The sequence below is a fragment of the Schistocerca piceifrons genome, chromosome 1 (assembly GCF_021461385.2).
Source record: "Schistocerca piceifrons isolate TAMUIC-IGC-003096 chromosome 1, iqSchPice1.1, whole genome shotgun sequence".
NCBI classification, from domain to species: domain Eukaryota; kingdom Metazoa; phylum Arthropoda; class Insecta; order Orthoptera; family Acrididae; genus Schistocerca; species Schistocerca piceifrons.
The window spans coordinates 1014801229-1014822782 of NC_060138.1; the positions used below are offsets into that span (position 1 = coordinate 1014801229).

Sequence of the window (21554 nt, forward strand, 5' to 3'; positions counted from 1 at the left end):
CCGCGGCCGATTTAAAGGCTACCACCTAGCAAGTGTGGTGTCTGGCGGTGACACCACACTCTGACCCGCTTATATACTTTCCTTACCCCGTTGTCACGTGCCACCAACATCACCAGGCATCATTCAATTTCGCGCTGGGTATTGGTCATCATGTTGTGGCTCATCGACGTATTTCGCACGAGTTTGTTATTTAGGTAATGGAGCATCTCTGTTCTTATGCCTTTTCAGTGTCTTTCCTCCCAACTGTCTTGCACTATAACATTGCTCCGATTTAATTGTATTATGGTGTAACAAAGTCTGGTTCTCTCCGTTTACTATACAAGGTGTTTACAAATGAATATCGGGGTTTTAACGCTTTGTAATATTTATTATATTGAACTTACAGTTATAAATGATACGTCAAATGAAAGATCAACTCAATCAGTTTTACCGAGAACCTTATAAATGTTCAATGTGAGCACCATTTGTCACACAGTTCACATCATGTCTACAGCCGAGTTCTTCTCAAACGTTGATAAGTGTGTCTTCAGTGATTGTAGCAACCGCTGCTTCAATCAAGTTTCTTAATTCAGGGAGGTCTGCTGGTAGCAGAGCCATGTACACACGATCCTTGATGAGGTGACAAAGGAAAAAATAGCATGGCGATAGGTAGAGTGAACGTGGAGGCGATGCAAAGCAAGCCCTGTCATTGGGTCCCTTGCGGCCTATCCAGCACTTGGGTACAGTGAAGTTCTACCAATCACGTACTTCGCTATGCCAGTGAGGTGGTGCACCATCTTGCTGGAAAATGAAGTTCTCTGGCTCATCTTCTTCCAACTGAGGGAAGAGCCGTTGCTCTAGTGTATCAAAATAAGAAGTTCCAGTTACAGTAGGTTCACCAAAACAAAAAGGCCCATAAACTTTCCGCCGGGATACGGCACAAAAAACAGTCACTTTAGGGGAATCTCGTTGCATTTGTACCACCTCATGAGGATCTTCTGAGCCCCAGATGCGCACATTGTGAACGTTAACATGTCCACTAAGGTGAAAGGTCGATTCATCACTGAAAACAACATGATCCAGAAAATCTTCATCATCATGAAACAACATTTCGTTTGCGAAGTTGACATGTAATCCACAGTCTGCCAGCTTTAGAGCCTGTAATAACTGTAAACGGTAAGGATGTAGTTGAACGCGTTTTCTTAAAACTTTCCAAACAGTCGACACAGGAAATTGTAATTGACGACTATCCTTCCGGACTGATTTCTTTGGGCTACGAGTGAACGACTTTCTCACTCGCTCAACAGTATCTTCACTAACTGGTCGTCCTGTGCTCTTCACTTTACAAAGGCATCAAATTGATGATACCATCTACGAATGTTATTATCACTTGGAGGATCACTGCCGAACTTCAGCCGGAATGCACGTTGCACAGTAACTAAAGATTCGACCTTTGCAAACTACAGAACACAAAACGCTTTCTGTTCACTAAAATATAGTCGCCATCTTCGCTACTACCGCTGTCTAGCGGATTGCGGCGGAAACATTGCGCGCTGCGCACGTGCACTGGTGCCAAACACAACTGTTTGAGTTGCTCTTTCATTTGACATATCATTTATAACTGTAAGTTTAATGTAATAAATATTATAAAGCGTTAAAACCCCGATATTCATTTATAAACACCCTGTATCGTTGAACGAATTGTAGCTTTCACTTACGAAAACACACTTCATTAGTTATATAATAATTCAAAGTGTGCGTACCGCTCTTGGAAGGTAGAGCTTCAGTTCCTACTAGAAAATAAAGCATCTGTACGTTCCGTGAAAGCGAGTGCCGCTGAAATCAACCTCATCGCGTGCTCCATACCATCATCATCGACTTTGCAGAGGTGGTTGGGCGATAGTCTAGCAAGAAGAGCGAGCAAGGTTCCTTTCAGAAGGACAACACCACGAGAATATCGTAGGACTCTTCGATTGGCTGTGACGAATAGACGGATGAGAGTAGCTAAACTCCGGATAGAGAGTCACCACTTACCATCGGGAACAGATTACTGGAACCTGGGTTGCGGTCTCGAGCTGCCATCGGTCGTCTACTGCTGACACGATAGTACCGGGTGGTCGTAATTAAACTTTCCCTATTCAACACGTTATAACACGGAAACTAATTACTGTACGAGAACCAAACTTGGTAGCGTTAATGTCAAGGACACAGGGAAGAGAAATATTGCAGAATCCATTCCGTTGAAACACTTTTAATGTGCTGCTACATTGCATCATACCATTACACCAGGTACTGTTACTGCTACAAAAGGGGCTCAATATGGCCCCCACCAGTGTCCAGAAGAGACTGAAAGCGCTGGATTGCATTATGCACAGCAGAACAAAGCATGTTCATAGGTACGCTGGCTACCTCTCTTGATATGCTGCACATCAGATCAGCACATGTGCGAATGTTACCCTGGTAAACCATGTCCTTCAGGTAGCCCGACAACCAGAAATCACAGGGAGTGAGTTTAGGTGATTGTGCCGGCCAAGCATTTGGATACGATCGGCGGATAATTCGATCATTTCGGTGAACTTTACGAGTGATATGCGGTGGGACCCCAGTCTTACGTGAAAACTGTTGAGTTCAATGTGTCTCTCTCCCGTAGGGCGTGCATGACATGCTGGTGAAGCATACCGCAGTAGCGCTGGCCAGTCACACTGCAAGTCTTTGGTCCTTGAGCACCAATCTGTTCAAAAAAGAATGGGCCAGTGATCAACGTAGCCGTGAAGCCGCACCATACGGTGACACGTTAACCGTACAGAGGAACTTCATGCACAGTGACTGGTGGTGAAGATCCCCACACTCGACATTCTATGTGTTCAGCTCACCTGTCAGAGAAAAATGGGCTTCGTTTGTCCCTAGGATGGTTCAGGGCCAGCCGTCGTTAACTTCAATCCTTGCAAGAAAGTGGAGAGCGAAGTCAACACGTCGTTGTGCGTCCTGCGGTACAAGCTGCTGTACGATATGGATCTTGTACGGATACCATTTGTGAATGGTTCGAAGCATCTTCCGTACAGTGGACCACGGGATGTTCAACTCTCATGACACAGCACACACACTGCCTGACCAATCGCGAATTGCGCGCAGCGTTGTCTGCCATAGCAACAGCGATTTCATCAACCGCCTATGGTGCAACCGGTCGTCGGCCTCTTCCAGGAGCGACGGCCAGTTCTCCAGTTGATTCTAACTTCTTCATCATGCTCCGCACAGCAGATGGAGAAAAAGGACCCTTTTGTAATCCTTTCAGCCGGCGATATTCTCGAAGTGCAGCTGCAACGTTACTGTTGTTTTGATAATAGAGCTTCACCAATAATGCCCTGCTCCTTTTCTCAATGCTCTTGTTGACACGCCAACAAGTGCACTGCGACTGGTGGGGTGTATGAGACTATGAATCACGATGAGTGATCACGGTACATGGGGGCCATAGCTGGAACTGGATGGTGGCTCTGTGACGCCTTGGAAATCATGCACCCCATACTCTGGACATTAATGCTACCAAGTTTGGTACTCGTACGGTAATTGGTTTCCGTATTATAACGTGTTAAATAGGGCTGCACAACAGAGACTTACATGGTGCAGAGCCATTGCGTGTTGTTTTATAGAGAACCATACACGTTTTAATCCTTTAAAATCTCATTACAGGTGCTTGAGACCGTGATATGGAGGGCAAACACTGATACTGAAATTTAGCATCCTGGGAAGCGTAGCGAGATACTGGAGAAAGGGGAAACGATGCAAGTAATAGAGATCGTATAACAGACTCAAAACAGACAACCGAGGTAGGTAACTTTGAATGTTGCACTTACTTCAGCATTCTGAATACTAGTGTCTTTTGTTGGTAATTGTGTAGACATTACACTTAAAAAAAGAGATTTGGTAAGAGACGATTTTGTATGTCAGTTTGAGATGACTGGTCGAGGCATGAACATCACAACAGTGGTAATTCAGTAGACTGACTTACTATACCATAACGCTGTCTTTGAATATGGAAGCCAGATTCTTTCGCTGGTGGAAAGACGGTTAGTGGGGTGATATTCAGACTGTAAGCAAGGGAGGGGGGGGGGGGGGGGGGGGAGATTTTTCAGTTATTATGCCTGCACCATATCCATTGAATAACTATACTGGATGTTATAATTAAAGTGTAGCTACTCACAGCGGTCCAGTCTAGGTTGTAATTATCGTATAGCCAGCAAAACTTAACAGATCTTATAATTCGTTAGTTCGGAATCGATTTATGCCGTAAAAAATTCCGCTTTTTACCATCAGTCGCAAATCTGGCTCTGTGAATCCAAGAAAGACGTATAGAAATGTTTCGTTATGTAATGGATTAGGAAGGGTATGTGTGCAGAAAAGGCTATACAAGCGAGAAAGAATTCCGGCAATGGTACAAATTTTAATTCATTGCTTCGATAGATCGTAGATAAAGGTGAGACTCAGTATTTCTCAGGAACGTCAACTTCATATGATTAAGTGAGAAAGATATAATGTTATTTATTATTAACCGGCGCTTACATAATTTGTTCAATATGAGCACCAGAGACATCGACGAGATACCTCCGCCAGATTTGACCCTCTGCCAAAATTGAGACTATTTTTTTCAGCGTAAATCGGTTCCGCGTTAAAGCATTATCGTATCTGCCAAGTTTCGCTGCCAGATGATAATTACAGCCTACACCGGAGCTACGTAAGTAGCTGCACCTTAATTATAACCACCCAGTACATTGCAAGTGCGTTAATGAGCAATTTATATTTAATAAATCAATTTATCAAACTGATGCCGAGAGACATAATGTACGAGGAGGAAGGCTGGGGTCGTGCGCAGTCGCCAGCCAGCCAGCCCCCTTCCAGGGCCGGTGATCTGTGAGCGTCCCGATGTGTCTTTGGAGCGCCGCCAGTGCTCACAGTTACGGCAGCGTGTGACAGCTGCGCCGATGTTTTAGCGGAAACTTGACACTTGCTGCATCACCTCATCGTTGCGTCACTGGTGCGTAAGAGGTGTGAAAGAAATTCGATTCCAAACGCACACCTACGACACATATGCACGTATGTAATCAAATACAAGCAACTGTGCACGTAGTGAACTAAAACAAGCACGCTGCTATATATGTATGGGCTCATGAACAGACAAGAGCATATTCCCATGTCATATGCATAAGCGCGCACACACACACACACACACACACACACACACACATACACACACACAGAGAGAGAGGGTGGAGGGGAGGGGAGTGAGAGATGAGCATATACACTGAAGCGCCACAGAAACTGGTACAGGCATGCGTATTCAATTACAAACACACTACTGGCCATTAAAATTGCTACACCAAGAAAAAATGCAGATGATAAACGGGTATTCATTGAACAAATGTATTATACTAGAACTGAAATGTGATTACATTTTCACGCAATCTGGGTGCATAGATCCTGAGAAGTCAGTACCCAGAACAACCACCTCTGGCCGTAATAACGGCCTTGATACGCCTGGGCATTTAGTCAAACAGGGCTTGGATGGCATATAAAGGTAGAGCTGCCCATGCAGCTTCAACACGATACCACAGTTCATCAAGAGTAGTGACTGGCGTATTGTGACGAGCCAGTTGCTCGGCTACCATTGGCCAGACGTTTCCAGTTGGTGAGAGATCTGGAGAATGTGCTGGCCAGGGCAACAGTCGAACATTTCCTGTATCCAGAAAGGCCCGTACAGGACCTGCAACATGCGGTCGTGCATTGTCCTGCTGAAATGTAGGGTTTCGCAGGGATCGAATGAAGGGTAGAGCCACGGGTCGTAACACATCTGAAATGTAACATCCACTGTTCAAAGTGCCGTCAATGCGAACAAGAGGTGACCGAGACATGTAACCGATGGCACCCCACACCATCACGCCCGGTGATACGCCAGTATGACGATGACGAATACACGCTTCCAATGTGCGTTCACCGCGATGTCACCCAATACGGATGCGACCATCATGATGCTGTAAACAGAACCTGGATTCATCCGAAAAAATGAAGTTCTACCATTCGTGCACCGAGGTTCGTCGTTGAGTACACCATCGCAGCCGCTCCTGTCTGTGATGCAGCGTCAAGGGTAACCGCAGCCATGGTCTCCGAGCTGATAGTCCATGCTGCTGCAAACGTCGTCGAACTGCTCGTGCAGATGGTTGTTGTCTTGCAAACGTCCCCATCTGTTGACTCAGGGATCGAGACGTGCCTGCACGATCCGTTACAGCCATGCGGATAAGATGCCCTTCATCTCGACTGCTAGTGACACGGGGCCGTTGGGATCCACCACGGCGTTCCGTATTACCCTCCCGAACCCACCGATTCCATATTCTGCTAACAGTCATTGGATCTCGACCAACGCGAGCAGCAATGTCGCGATAGGATAAACCGCAATCGCGATAGGCTACAATTCGACCTGCATCAAAGTGGGAAACGTGATGGTACGCATTTCTCCTCCATACACGAGGCATCACAACAACGTTTCACCAGGCAACGCCGGCCTACTGCTGTTTGTGTATGAGAAATCGGTTGGAAACTTTCCTCATGTCAGCACGTTGTACGTGTCGCCACCGGCGCCAACCTTGTGTGAATGCTCTGAAAAGCTAATCATTTGCATATCACAGCATCTTCTTCCTGTCGGTTAAATTTCGCGTCTGTAGCACGTTATCTTTGTTGCAATTTTAATGGCCAGTGGTGTGTACGTAAACAGCAGAATGCGGCGCTGAGGTTGGCAACGCCTAAATAAGGCAAGTGCCTGGCGCGGTTTTAGATCCGTTACTGCTTCTACAGTGGCAAGTTATCAAGATTTAAGTGAGTTTGATCGTGGTGTTATAGTCGGCGCACCAGCGATGGGATACAGCACCTACGAGGTAGCTATGAAGTGGGGATTTTCCCGTACGACCATTTCACGAGTGTACCGTGAATATCAGGAATCCGGTAAAACATCAAATCTCCGACATCGCTACGGCCGGAAAAACATCCTGCAAGAACGGGACCAACGACGACTGAAGAAAATCGTTCAGCATGGCAGAAGTGCAACCCTGCCGCAAATTGCTGCAGATTTAAATGCTGGGCCATCAACAAGTGTCAGCGTACAAACCATTCAACGAAACATCATCGATATAGGCTTTCGGAGCCGAAGGCCACTTGTGTACTCTTGATGACATCACGACACAAAGCTTTACGCCTCGCCTGGGCCTGTCAACACAGACATTGGACTGTTGATGACTGGAAATATGTTGCCTGTTTGGACGAGTCTCGTTTAAAATTGTATCGAGCGGATGGACATGTACGGGTATGGAGACAACCTCATGAATCCGTGGACCCTGCATGTCAGCAGGGGACTGTTCAAGTTGGTGGAGGTTCTGTAACGGTGTGGGGCGTGTGCAGTTGGAGTGATATGGAACCCCTGATACGTCTAGATACGACTCTGGCAGGTGACACGTATGTAAGCATCCTGTCTGATCACCTGCATCCCTTCATGTCTATCGTGCGTTCCGATGGACTTGGGCAATTCCAGCGACTACCCATGAATTACTACAGCGTGGCTGCAGGAACACTCTTCTGAGTTTAAACACTTCCGATGGCCTCCAAGCCGTCTGGAGTGGCCGTGCGGTTCTAGGCGCTACAGTATGGAATCGCGCAACCGCTACGGTCGCAGGTTCGAATCCTGACTCGGGCATGGATATGTGTGGTGTCCTTAGGTTAGTTAGGTTTCAGTAGTTGTAAGTTCTAGGGGACTGATGACCTCAGAAGTTAAGTCCCATAGTGCTCAGAGCCATTTGAACCATTTTGATGGCTGCCAAACTCCCTGGACATGAACATTATAGAGCATATCTGGAATGCCTTGTAATGTGCTGTTCGGAAGAGATCTCCGCCCCTCGTACTCTTACGGATTTATGGACAGCCCTGCAGGACTGATTGTGTCATTTCCCTCCAGTAGTACTTCAAACATTAGTCGAGTCCATGCCACGCCGTGTTGTGGCACTTCTGCATGCTCGCGGGGGCCCTACACGATATTAGGCAGGTATACCAGTTTCCTTGGCTCTTCAGAATATATTAGCAGTAGTCGCTATGTTGGAGAGCTATATCGCCTGTTGCCTCAATGAATGGAATAGATCTCGCGGCGTTTGTGTTGGTACAACTTCCACTGGCCCTCTGACGGTAACTTTAGTACGGACAAGTCAGAGGATCGCAGTGGGAACGATCAGTGATTAGAAGCAAAGGACACTCCATCATTGAAGGCACTACCACCCTTTTGAAACGCCACTTTCTCAGTGACATGAAAGGCTCTATCATCCTTTGGTTGCATTTATTCTACGGTACGTCATTGTGTCAAGCGGTCTTCTAAACCACTGACTCGCCTTGAAGATGACTGTACAGTTAGGACCCGAAATATAGCAAGATGCAATACAGGGTCATGGGTCTCAATTCGAAGCGGGACACGACAATGAAGACAATTCTGCTCTAGTCAATGAGCTTCCAGGCCGAAGACGTGTATGGAGACACGTCCGACAGCGGTGATATACAAGTCTGAATGTCGCACCACAACCAGGAGTAATGGTCTTCGGTGCCATTTCAGATCATAGCAGGATTCATTTGGTTGTCATCCGCGGCTCCCTTACAGTACATCGGTACGTTGAGGACAGTCTACGCCCCGTTTTATTGCCCTTCACGGCAAGTCATACTAGGTTTATATTTCAGCAAGATAATGACCGCCCGCACACGGCGAGAGTTTCTACTGTGGTGTTAACAACAAGTGGATTGCAAGAGCCATCATCGGATAGCTCACGCAATCACAGAGCAGCAAAATGCCCATCAACTCAGCACTTGACATTAAACGAGCATGAATGTCACCAAGATCCATTTCCAGACGCTGGCTCACAAGAACCAACTTCCCACACGACCCAACTCACACTATTGATCTCTTGGACTGTGGAGAAATATCAGCCGCGCGGGATTAGCCGAGCGGTCTACGACGCTGCAGTCATGGACTGTGCGGTTGGTCCCGTCGGAGGTTCGAATCATCCCTCGGGCATGGGTGTGTGTGTTTGTCCTCAGGACAATTTAGGTTAAGTAGTGTGTAAGCTTAGGGACTGATGACCTTAGCAATTGAGTCCCATAAGATTTCAAACACATTTGAACATTTTTTCGAGAAATATCACCCGAAATATTGAACTTCAGTTCATAATTGTACATAAAAATGGCACGGTAGGAGTGCTGCGAAAAGCAGGTACTTTTCAAGTTTTTTGTTGGCATACTCTTAATGGAAACGCCTGGGAGGGATGAAATGAGAACCAAGAATGTCCGCCATCGCCCCGTTCCCCATAGGTTGTCGAAATAAGGCTGTGCAGGAGATCACGTGCTCCAGTTTGTTCATAAATAGCAGTCCGGCGCGGATTCGATTCCCCGCCTGGTCGGAGATTTGTTCCGTCCGGGGACTGGGTGTTGTGCTGTCCTTACGTTCCGCATCGTCAGGATTGAAATTCAACTATTTAGCTGGCTGTATGGGGACGACCCAAAAGCCAACAAATTAAAAAAATAGCAGTCCATTGACAAACTGCACAGTCACCAAGACAGGTACGACGCTTCGTTGCTGCTGAATTATATTTCAACGTTTGACAAACGCTCTGCAAAAATGAAAAACAGGGAAAGAAGATTGTAGCCTAACGCCCCACTGACGACAAATCACTAGCAACGGAGCACAAACCCAGACTGGAAAAAGATGGCAAGGGAAAGTTGCCTTATTATTTTCATCCCGACGTTTGTCTGGCGGGTTATGGAAATCATAGAAAACGTAAATATGAATGACCGGACGAAGATCTGAACTGCCGTCCACCGAATGAGATTTCAGTGTCTTAATAAATGTGCCATCTTCCTCGGTCCACAAACATGAGGATACGGGCTTGGTCCCTCAGTCACCATACTTGTGTTGATCACATCTCGAGTGTTTCCAAACGGATGCAAATCCATTTATTACTATTTCCGCCAGTCTCATTGAACAGAATTTGACTATTGGCTATATCCACCTATTGTGCCAGATCTCACATAGGACCTCTAAGAGTTGTGGTTGTCATCAGTGCGAAAGGAAAAGCTACGCGTCTCCCATTGAACGACTAAACAGTATGTGCTGCAAGATCACACTACTACGCAGACTCCCAGTTGTGGCGTTTTCTGCACTTACATCTTGACATTTGTTACTGGTAAAGTGTCAGTGTCAAGAGGCTGACATATTATCTTTATGCAGTTCGTAAACTGTTGTCATCAATCGCTCTCCGCCTTTCCTAGCTTTTCTATCGTCCTGCGAGGACCGCTGTTTTCGTGATTTGGATGTTTTTATGAGAATGGAAAGTCATCCTGTACGTTTCTGATTATATAAAATTTTGGGCCACAGAAGCTCTAACCTGGACCTAATCTTCCCTCACAATCATTCTCCTAACGGGATTCACGAGGAAGGCAAAGATTTCGGTTCGAGTTAAGCCTGACACGCAATTGTAATATAGCCGGACGATTAAGTCCAGTATACTCTCCGTCGCACAGCGTTTTATAAAAATTACCTTGTTTTCCAGTCTGTGAAAGTTAAAATAAGGAAATACGGACCCTGCTTTGGACTGGATGGGCTGCCCTTGCGTACTGTCCTGCGACGATCACCCTGATCGTATGCGACGATTTTTTTTTACATCGTTATTTTCTCTTAAACAACAAACCAGCTGCAAAGTAGTAAAATAAACAGAAATGTTAACTTTTTTCTCCGCTGTTACTTGTTACATTTACAGTCGAAATCTCAGTCATGTAGAACACTTCAAAGTGTCCTACCGAACGAGGTAACACAGTGATCAGGCAATAAATTTGGATTCTTGAGAGGCTGGTTTCAAACATCGTCGGTGAGCCGGCGTAACATCAAGCGCCGGCACGTGGGTCTGGAACGTTACAGCAGAGAGGGCTGTGAGACGACGTCAGCCAATAGTACGCTGTCTAGGACGACACCACGACAGGAGCGGCCCCTATACGAGGAGCCACGAAGCCGCGGCTGGACTAGAAGAAGAGCTGTCATCCAAACGCTTTAGCCGTAAATTATGAACTGTTGTATTTTGATTGCACTAAAATTGTATATACAAAGGACATTGATTATTCGCATGTCGCCAATTGCCTGCGACACCCCCTTGTGAAAATGCAAAGTTAAGTATTGTCAATTCAACTTACTGTAATAAACTCCATTAATAAGATTTGCTTGAATTGTTGTCTAGCTATCCGAGAAACAGCTTCCTAGGCACCCTATATTAGACGAGTGGGTAGGATACGACAATCCGGCCATCGAGGTGCATTTTGTTGCGGTGACGTCTGTTTGTTTCAGGTTAACGCCGAGCTGATTCCTTCAAAGAGGCTATACTCGCTTCTTGATCTGTGTCAGTCGTTCGTGGTGCTGGTTCCTGTCGCTCTTGGCCTTTAGGTAATGTAGTATCGCTGAATCGTTGCAGTCGTTCGCCAGTCTCCTGTTTCTGAACTTCAGGTATTCATGATGACTGTTGATTCGACTACGTCAGCGTCGTCGCGTGAAGATGACGTGTGGGTGTTCTTCGAATAGCGGGTGTTTCATAAAGAGTCGTGCTATTTCACGACTGTGTCATCTACACGAATTAAAACAAAAACTAGGGATGAATTTTAACTTACGCACCGGATTACAGCGTTTTTATTTTCAAAGCGACCATCCGATCTTAGAAAGAAGTATCTTCTGGGCGCAAACTCAGACAATTCTGGAGTATGTTTTAGAATTACGTTTCGGTCAGACTTTTCTTTACCTTTCACAAATGTTCAATGTACTCTCCAACGGAGGTACACTAAACATCCAGACGATGGTCAAACTCGTTCCATACTTTTCTGAGAGCGTTTGGAAGTTATTACATTGACTGTTGTTGCTACGCCCGTTCGTATAGAGTAGTTGGAAGATGAAACTTTCAGACTAAGCCTTTGATAAACCGCTACAAAAAATAAATCACACGTTGTGAGAGCAGGCGACCATGGAGGTCAATAGCGTAATTCAAGACCCGCAGGTTCCTTAGGGCTCATCGATCGGTGACACAACGCATTGTTGAGAAATGCTCTTACATGCAAGTGCTAGCGCGGAGGTACTCCAGCCTTCTGAAAAATGAAATTTTCAGCACTTCCGGTAAATTTGAAAAGCAAAGATCTTCGTAAAACACGCCAGAAAGACGTATGAGGAACAGCACTCAACTGTCATGACTTCTGCGGACTACGTGTAAAACTCAGTTGAATGCGCTCTACGGGGGCGACCTGTGGATTTCCACTTACATAAACACCTGTTTCTTTAATATATTGGTGTCATCGTTGAACGTCTTGATCTGTAGGAGGTGCTGTGCAGTGCTGTCTACGATAACGCAGCACACTCTTGTAACTGAATTATATCTGTTGAAATGGAGAATGCAAAACTCCTTTTATCACTTTGTTATCGTCATCTCGACCAGACGGACACTGATTAATGAACGAGCAAGCGAGTTAACTGCACAGGCCACTTACAGCTGGCGCCAAGGTAAAGCTTTAGTTTCAGCGTGTGACTTAAAATTCATCCCAAGTTTCTCTCTTCATACATGCAGAAGGTGTAGTCTTGTGTAATCGGATGGATCTTTCTGCAACATCCTGTATTCTCAAGTTTATTGGTACAAACAAGAAGACCACAAGGTAATAGGATTTTTGTAATTTTCTGTATTTATTTTACGTGAAGTTCAGAACTCAAACCAAAGCAGATCAATACAACGCTCAAAAATTCTCGACAAAAATGACTTCAAAATTTTCCAAGCGTCTTTAATAATCTAAATTACAGTCGATTTTTCGACAGGCAGCTTGGTTACTATATTGTGGCCGTAGTTTCGATTTCAGGCTGAAGCAAATTTTTAAATAAAAATGCCTGCCCTATGAGCATTAACCTGAAGTGTAATACACATAAAGTTGGAAAAAAGTAGTAGCCATCGAGACTGGCAATCGCTGGATCACTGTTTCGAATCTTATTTTGGTCATTATCTTTTCCGTTTTTTTCTGTTCATTTCGAATACCTACGTCATTTAAATATAAAATGGAACAAATATATGCTAATTAAGATGTAACTGACATTTTATGGAAAATCCGGGTCTTCTTATTTCTAATCACACATTGCACACAAAAATCCAATTCTCATTGCAAATATAAATTCTTAATTACCGATATTTATAAAAGATTGTTAATAAATATTTTTATTGAAACAATATTACATTTTTTTTCGTCTTTGTATATTTTACGCTCCACGGAAATGCTCATGGAACATGAACCTTTGTTTAAAAATTTACCACAGCTGGAAATCGAACCGAGCCCACCCCCCTAGCAGACGAGCATTCTGCCACACGTCCAAACGGCCCGTCGGGAAACGAAATCTTTTTAGGGTGTAAAGCCGCTTGGAAAAATTCAAAGTCGATTTTGTAGAGAATTTTTAAGCGTTGCATGGAACTGCTTTGGTAGATTGATGTCTGAGTTCCGACACTGATGTAAAATAAAAAAAAAATAAAAATGGCCAAGTGCGATCAGGACTCGCGCACTGAGAATTCTGTATAAACTTAATAATTTAAACACTCAGTTCATCCATTCCCGGAACTGAGGATTTCGAAGTTTTTGTCTGTTATCGACATTGATACTGTAAGATATAGGTTCCAGGAACGCCAAGATTTTCGAGAACGTTTTAATTTCAAGTTTGAACTCGGATAACAAATGCCAAAGAAAAATTTTTGTTGTGTGATTAATTAGAAATTACCAATTTTTCGATGTTTTTCGCCGGCCGCGGTGGTCTAGCGGTTCTAGGCGCGCAGTCCGGAACCGCGCGGCTGCTACGGTCGCAGGTTCGAATCCTGCCTCGGGCATGGATGTGTGTGATGTCCTTAGGTTAGTTAGGTTTACGTAGTTCTAAGTTCTAGGGGACTGATGACCACAGATGTTAAGTCCCATAGTGCTCAGAGCCATTTGAACCATTTTTTATGTTTTTCTTTGGTAGTACTGTGAAATCTTGCTTCTTGGCAAACTTCATGAATCCAGGTCAACGGGAAGCAAAAAATGGTTCAAATGGCTCTGAGCACTATGGGACTTAACATCTGAGGTCATCAGTCCCCTAGAACGTAGAACTACTTAAACCTAACAAACCTAAGGACATCACACACATCCATGCCCGAGGCAGCTTTCGAACCTCCGACCGTAGCGGTCGCGCGGTTTCTAGACTGAAACGCCTAGAACCGCTCTGCCACAAGGGCCGGCTAACGGGAAGCACCCTGTTGGTTTTGATGGGTGAGTTTACGAGTATGAAAATATGTGACCTAAATGGCCGTATCTTTTGGCTGCATTGACTTAAAAGCTAACGTTGATTATACCGCCAAGGGACTATAAACCTTAGTATGAGAAATAAATTTCAACCCGATACGCCTACCCGTCCCTGACAGAAAAGGGTGTCAACGAACGCACGGCAGACAGTCTGGTAACAAATGACAAAATTTCTTTTGTGTCTAATGTAATTACAAATTAATAAATTTCGAATTTTTTTCCTTTGGTTTTACTGTGAAACCGTGGTCGTTGGCAAATTCCATGATTGCAGGTCAACAGGAAGTATCCTGTAGGGTAGGTTTCGAATGGTTCAAATGGCTCTGAGCACTATGGGGTCATCATTCCCGTAGACTTCAAACTACTTAAACCTAACTAACCCAAGGACATCACACATATCAAAGCCCGAGGCAGGATTCGAACCTGTGACTGTAGCAGCAGCACAATTCCGGACTGAAGCGCCTAGAACCGCTCTATCACAGCGGCCGGCAGTAGGTTTCGATGAGTGAGTTGGCGGCTATCAGAATATGTGACGTATATGACCATATCCTTAGACAGCATTCACTCAGAGCCGGCCGCTGTGGCCGAGTGATTCTAGGCGCTTCAGTTCGGAACCGCGCTGCTGCTACAGTCGCAGGTTCGAATCCTGCCTCGGGCATGGATGTGTGTGATGTCCTTAGGTTAGTTAGGTTTATGTAGTTCTAAGTCTAGGGGACTGATGACCTCAGATAGTGAATCATTCACTTAGAAGATTGACTTTTTTACATCGCCAATGGATCGTAGACCTTAAAATGTGACAGATTTTGAACTTGATACGTCTACCCATTCCTTAAAGAATTGGTTTTGAATAATCGGACAGACGGACAGAGAGAAAGCAGACGGACAATAAAGTAATCCTATAATGGTTCCCTTTTTACTGACTGAGATACGGAACCCTAAAAAATTAAAAAATGTAATTGCTCTGTGGTCTCATCGCAGGCTAAGTAACACCCGACAGCCATAGCAAGATTTTATTACTCAACGAAAATTATTTCGTCGCTCCTTCCCAGACGGCCAAAAATAACATATGTGCTCGCGTTTTAAGGATGTCTGACGAAGGACGTGAACGTTGACCCAACAAAGCAGCGGTTCTCAGTCAGGAAGAAATTCGCTGCTACGCTGGACACGTCTAATGCCACTGACTCACACTCTCACACAGAGACAGACAGACGGAACATCAGCCAGCAGTAGCAGCCAGAAGCCAGCGGGCAGCGGGCGGCGGGCAGTAACTCACGTGAGCCGTGCCGTCCGTGTGGCGTCGGCCGCACGACTGGTGACTGGTGTGTGCCCGGCCGCGGTGGCCGCTCACCAGATTAAAATAGTATTTGATCCCCGTCGCCAAACTGCGCCCTCCTCTCGAGCAGTAGCGTCAGCCCCCCCAGCGCCGAGGCGTATCGGCATGCGAGCGCGGCAAGCGGCGCGACAATAAGCAGATGGCGACCAGACGGATGGGCCGGCGTGCCGTGGGCGCCACACCGCTGCCAGCGGCGGCGCTGCCTCAAGGGCGTGGCGCTCGGCGCAAGTCTATTTCCGCAGAGTATTGTCACTGGACAGAAACTGAAAAAATTACTCCAGCTTATCGAAGAAAGAAGGAACGCAAAAAATGCGAGGGGGTGAATGAAGGACAGCAATCAGAAGAGCTAACGACCGTTGTCCGCTTTAAAGTACACTATGTGACCCACTAACCTACCCCCATGAACCATGGACCAACTGTGAACATGAACTATGTGACCAACTAACCTACCCCCATGAACCATGGACCTTGCCGTTGGTGGGGAGGCTTGCGTGCCTCAGCGATACAGATGGCCGTACCGTACGTGCAACCACAACGGAGGGGTATCTGTTGAGAGGCCAGTCAAACGTGTGGTTCCTGAAGAGGGGCAGCAGCCTTTTCAGTAGTTGCAGGGGCAACAGTCTGTATGATTGACTGATCTGGCCTTGCAACACTAACCAAAACGCCCTTGCTGTGCTGGTACTGCGAAGGGCTGAAAGCAAGGGGAAACTACAGCCGTAATTTTTCCCGAGGGCATGCAGCTTTACAACAGAGTTTCAGGGAGAACATAAGGGAACAATTTACAGGAATGGAGGAAAGAAATACAGTAGAAGAAGAATGGGTAGGTCTGCGGGATGAAGTAGTGAAGGCAGCAGAGGGTCAAGTAGGTGAAAAGACGAGGGCTAGTAGAAATCCTTGGGTAACAGAAGAAATATTGAATTTAATTGATGAAAGGAGAAAATATAAAAATGCAGCAAATGAAGCAGGCAAAAAGGAATACAAACGTCTCAAAAATGAGATCGACAGGAAGTGCAAAATGGCTAAGCAGGGATGGCTAGAGGACAAATGTAACGATGTAGAGGCTTATCTCACTAGGGGTAAGATAGATACTGCCTACAGGAAAATTGAAGAGACCTTTGGAGAAAAGAGAACCACTTGTATGAATATCAAGATCTCAGATGGAAACCCAGTTCTAAGCAAAGAAGGGAAAGCAGAAAGGTGGAAGGAGTATATAGAGGGTCTATACAAGGGCGATGTACTTGAGGACAATATTATGGAAATGGAAGAGGATGTAGATGAAGATGAAATGGGACATACGATTCTGCGTGAAGAGTTTGACAGAGTACTGAAAGACCTGAGTCGAAACAAGGCCCCGGGAGTAGACAACATTCCATTAGAACTACTGACACCCTTGGGAGACCCAGTCCTGACAAAACTCTACCATCTGGTGACCAACATGTAGGAGACCGGCGACATACCCTCAGACTTCAAGAAGAATATAAAAATTCCAATCCCAAAGAAAGCAGTTGTTGACAGATGTGAAAATTACCGAACTATAAGTTTAATAAGTCACAGCTGCAAAATACTAACGCGAATTCTTTACAGACGAATGGAAAAACTGATAGAAGCCGACCTCGGGGAAGATCAGTTTGGATTCCGTAGAAATGTTGGACAAATGAGGCATTACTGACCCTGCGACTTATCTTTGAAGAAAGATTAAGGAAATGCAAACCTACGTTTCTGGCATTTTTAGACTTAGGAAAAGCTTTTGACAATGTTGACTGGAATACTCTCTTTCAAATTCTGAAGGTGGGAGGGGTAAAATACAAGGAGCGAAAGGCTATTACCAAATTGTGCAGAGAGCAGATGGCAGTTATAAGAGTCGAGGGGTATGAAAGGGAAGCAGTGATTGGGAAGGGAGTGAGACAGGGTTGTAGCCTCTCCCCGATGTTATTCAATCTGTATATTGAGCAAGCAGTAAAGGAAACAAAAGAAAATTTCGGAGTAGGTATTAAAATCCATGGAGAAGAAATAAAAACTTTGAGGTTCGCCGATGACATTGTAATTCTGTCAGAAACAGACAGCAAAGGACTTCCAAGAGCAGCTGAACGGAATGGATAGTGTCTTGAAAGGAGGATATAAGATGAACATCAACAAAAGCAAAACGAGGATAGTGGAATGTAGTCGAATTAAGTCGGGTGATGCTGAGGGAATTAGATTAGGTAATGAAACACTTAAAGTGGTAAAGGAGTTCTGTTATTTTGGGAGCAAAATAACTGATGATGGTCGAAGTATAGAGGATATTAAATGTAGACTGGCAAATTTGTTAACATCAAGTATAGATTTAAGTGTCAGGAAGTCGTTTCTGAAAGTATTTGTATGGAGTGTAGCCATGTATGGAAGTGAAACATGGACGATAAATAGTTTGGACAAGAAGAGAATAGAAGCTTTCGAAATGTGGTGCTACAGCTTATGTTGAAGATTAGGTGGGTAGATCACGTAAGTAATGAGGAGGTATTGAATAGGATTGGGGAGAAGAGAAGTTTGTGGCACAAATTGACTAGAAGAAGGGATCGGTTGGTAGGACATGTTCTGAGGCATCAAGGGATCACAAATTTAGCATTCGAGGGCAGCGTGGTGGGTAAATATCGTAGAGGGAGACCAAGAGATGAATACACTAACCAGATTCAGAAGGATGCAGGTTGCAGTAGGTACTGGGAGATGTAGGAGCTTGCACAGGATAGAGTACCATGGAGAGCTGCATCAAACCAGTCTCAGGACTGAAGACCACAACAACAACATGTGACTAAAAGTATCCGGACACCTGGCTGAAAAAGACTTACAAGTTCGTGGCGCACTCCTTCGACAATGCTGAATTCATCATGGTGTTGGCCCACTCTTAACCTTGATGACAGCTTCCACTCTCGCAAGCATATGTTCAGTCAGGTGCTGGAACGTTTCTGGGGGAATGGCAGCCCATCCTTCACAAAGTGCTGAACTGAAGTGAGGTATCGATGTCGGTCGGTGAGACCTGGCACGAAGTCGGCGTTCCAAAAAATCCCAAAGGTGTTCTGTAGGATTTAGGTCAGGTCTCTGAGCAGGCCAGTCCATTACAGGGACGTTATTGTCTCGTAGCCACTCCACCACAGGCCGTGCATAATGAGCAGGTGCTCTATCGTGTTGAAAGATGCAGTCGTCATCCCCGAATTGCTCTTCAGCAGCGGGAAGCAAGAAGATGCTCAAAACATCAATGTAGGCCTGTACTGTGATAGTGCCACGCGAAACAACGAAGGGTGCAAGTCTCCTCTGTGAAAAACACGACCACACCATAACACCACCGCCTCCGAATTTTACTGTTGGCACTACACACGCTGGCAGATAACGTTTACTGGGAATTCGCCATACCCACACCCTGTCATCAGATTGCCACATTGTGTACACTGATTCGTCACTCTACACAACGTTTTTCCACTGTTCAATCGTCCAATGTTTACGCTCCTTACACCGAGCGAGGCGGCGTTTGGCATTTACCGGTGTGATGTGTGGCTTATGAGCAGCTGCTCGACCATGAAATCCAAGTTTTCTCACCTCCCGCCTAACTGTCATAGTACTTGCAGTGGATCCTGATGCAGTTTGGAATTACTGTGTGACGGACTGGATAGATGTCTGCCTATTACACATTACGAACCTCGTTAAACTGTCGGCAGTCTCTGTCAGTCAACAGACGAAGTAGGTCTGTACGCTTTTGTGCTGTACCTGTCCCTTCATGTTTCCATTTCATTATCACATCGGAAACAGTGGACCTAGGGATGTTTAGGAGCGTGGAAATCTCGCGTACAGACATATGACACAAGTGACACCCAATCACCTAACCACGTTCGAAGTCGGTGAGTTCCGTGGAGCGCCCCATTCTCTTCTCTCACGATGTGTAATTGCTACTGAGGTCGCTGATATGAGTACCTGGCAGTAGATGGCAGCATAATGCACCTAATATGAAAAACGTATGTTTTTGGGGTGTCCGGATACTTTTGATCATATAGTGTAGCTGTCATTTGACAGCTGAAGCGCTGCACAACTCCCGTCTCCAAACCACCAGGATGGCAGTACCAGCTCACACTATGTTCCCTCTTCTGCTGCACAAAGTATTACGCCTGCCAGTTCTCAAGCACGAAACCCTTCCCGACCGAAAATTTCGCCTATTTCTAGGAAAAACGTCACACTGATCCCAGAACCGACTGGTAACACGCTAAGAGACACGGAAGAGATCTCAGGGTAATTTTTTCTACCGTGTACAAACTCTAGGGATTGATCGATGAGAGGATACGGAACAAAAAAGATCTAGTGAACTCACGTCCGGAAATCCATGGTTTCCATGCAGAGACCATATATTCAATCATACATTGTTACAGAGACTGCGGCCTTACACGCGCTGTACCATGCAGCCACAGATACAGTACGTGTTGAAAATGGTTTCTGTTTGCTTCAACGCATACGTGTACGCGCCGTAGCATGTCCTTTCTCACACGTACATATCGGCCAGGCTGCATCCGAACAGTGTCAAAGACGGCATGAATACGCTGCTCCAGTGTCTCCGCATCTGGAATAGTTTCTGCATACACGATACCTTTGAGATGGCCCCATAACCAGAAATGGCACGGGTTGAAATCCGGTGAACGGGCAGGCAAGTAACTGGACCCCGTCGTCCGATCCATTGACTAGGAAGGACACGATTGAGTTGGGTCCGGACGTTAATGGCGAAGTGGGCTGGAGCACTATCACGTAGCAGTCTCCTAACCCTTCGAATCATCAATGGCACTTCTTCCAGCAGGGAAGGAAAGTCATCCGCAAGAAACGCCAATAGTTCCGGCCTGTTAGACGACGTGGAAGGAAGACTGGTCCCAAAACACAGTGGCCAGTTATCCCGGTCCCTACATACCTGTTGCACCGATGTTGATGATTCACTGTCAGCATACCATGGCGGCTCTGCATACTATCCCACAGATGGAAAATGAAGATACCACTCCGCGCAATTGTGGCTTCATCTGTGAATAGGATGGATGACACAAATCCCGGAATAGTGGTTATCTGGTGAAGAAACCAACGAGAAACTGATCCCGATGTGTTGCTAGTACGCTGTAAGACCCTATACTGCGGGCCAACTGCCTGGTACTGACACGGCGCTCGCGTTCCACTGTGTTAATCACATTTTTCTCCAAGTATGGTGTCCGAATACTTCGAGTACGTCCTTCATGATTTCCTGCTTCCTGAAACGATGCTGTCTCAGACAAACGGCGAAATGCAAACATTGAATGCTGTGGTTGTTGTCGGCGGGGATAGGTCAATTGATACAACCTTGCTGCCCATCGCCCGTTGCCATTTGCCTTTCCGTAAGTAAACAATACGTCGGCAAGCTCTCGATTCGAATACGGAACCACTGTGTACAACGCTGTATCACACCCACTACAAGGAGAGTAAGAAAGAGAAGAGAATCGGACATAACATTACTAATTACTATGGCAGGAGCGGGCGCTAGGGCATGACGTTTGAGGAGCAGTATCACCCTCTAGGACAGGGGCGGGCAAACGTTGCACGCGGCTCATGAGCACACAGCGCTGCACGTGTGCTGCTCGCGTGCAATCGTCGAACGGGACAGTGCCGACAGCCTGCAGGTTGCGGCAGTGTAGTACCAGGCTAAGCTGCGGACGTTGAAGCGAAGCGACCACTACGTAGTGAACGTTGTATTTCAAGAACCGGAAAATGCAGAGTGAATCAAGGAAACGGAGAATTGGAGATCTGCTATCTTTTAAAAAGGAATGGGAGAATCAATTGTTCTCTGTGGAAAAACGTGAAAATTGGAAATGTA

General features: G+C 45.7%; 1 protein-coding gene across 6 annotated transcripts in view; it reads right to left on the reverse strand.

The window, feature by feature from the left end:
- Positions 1–21554, reverse strand: part of LOC124804602 (serine-rich adhesin for platelets) — a 416342-nt gene that overhangs the window by 348929 nt on the left and 45859 nt on the right. The window contains exon 1 of one of the 6 annotated variants that reach the window (XM_047265563.1): positions 15653–15776. The exons of 3 other annotated variants lie outside the window; for them this stretch is intronic. The gene's annotated coding sequence lies outside the window, so the exon portion shown is untranslated. Of the gene's footprint in view, positions 1–15652; positions 15777–21554 lie in introns of those variants that run through there. 2 more of the 6 variants (XM_047265167.1, XM_047265401.1) reach the window with 2 other exon arrangements.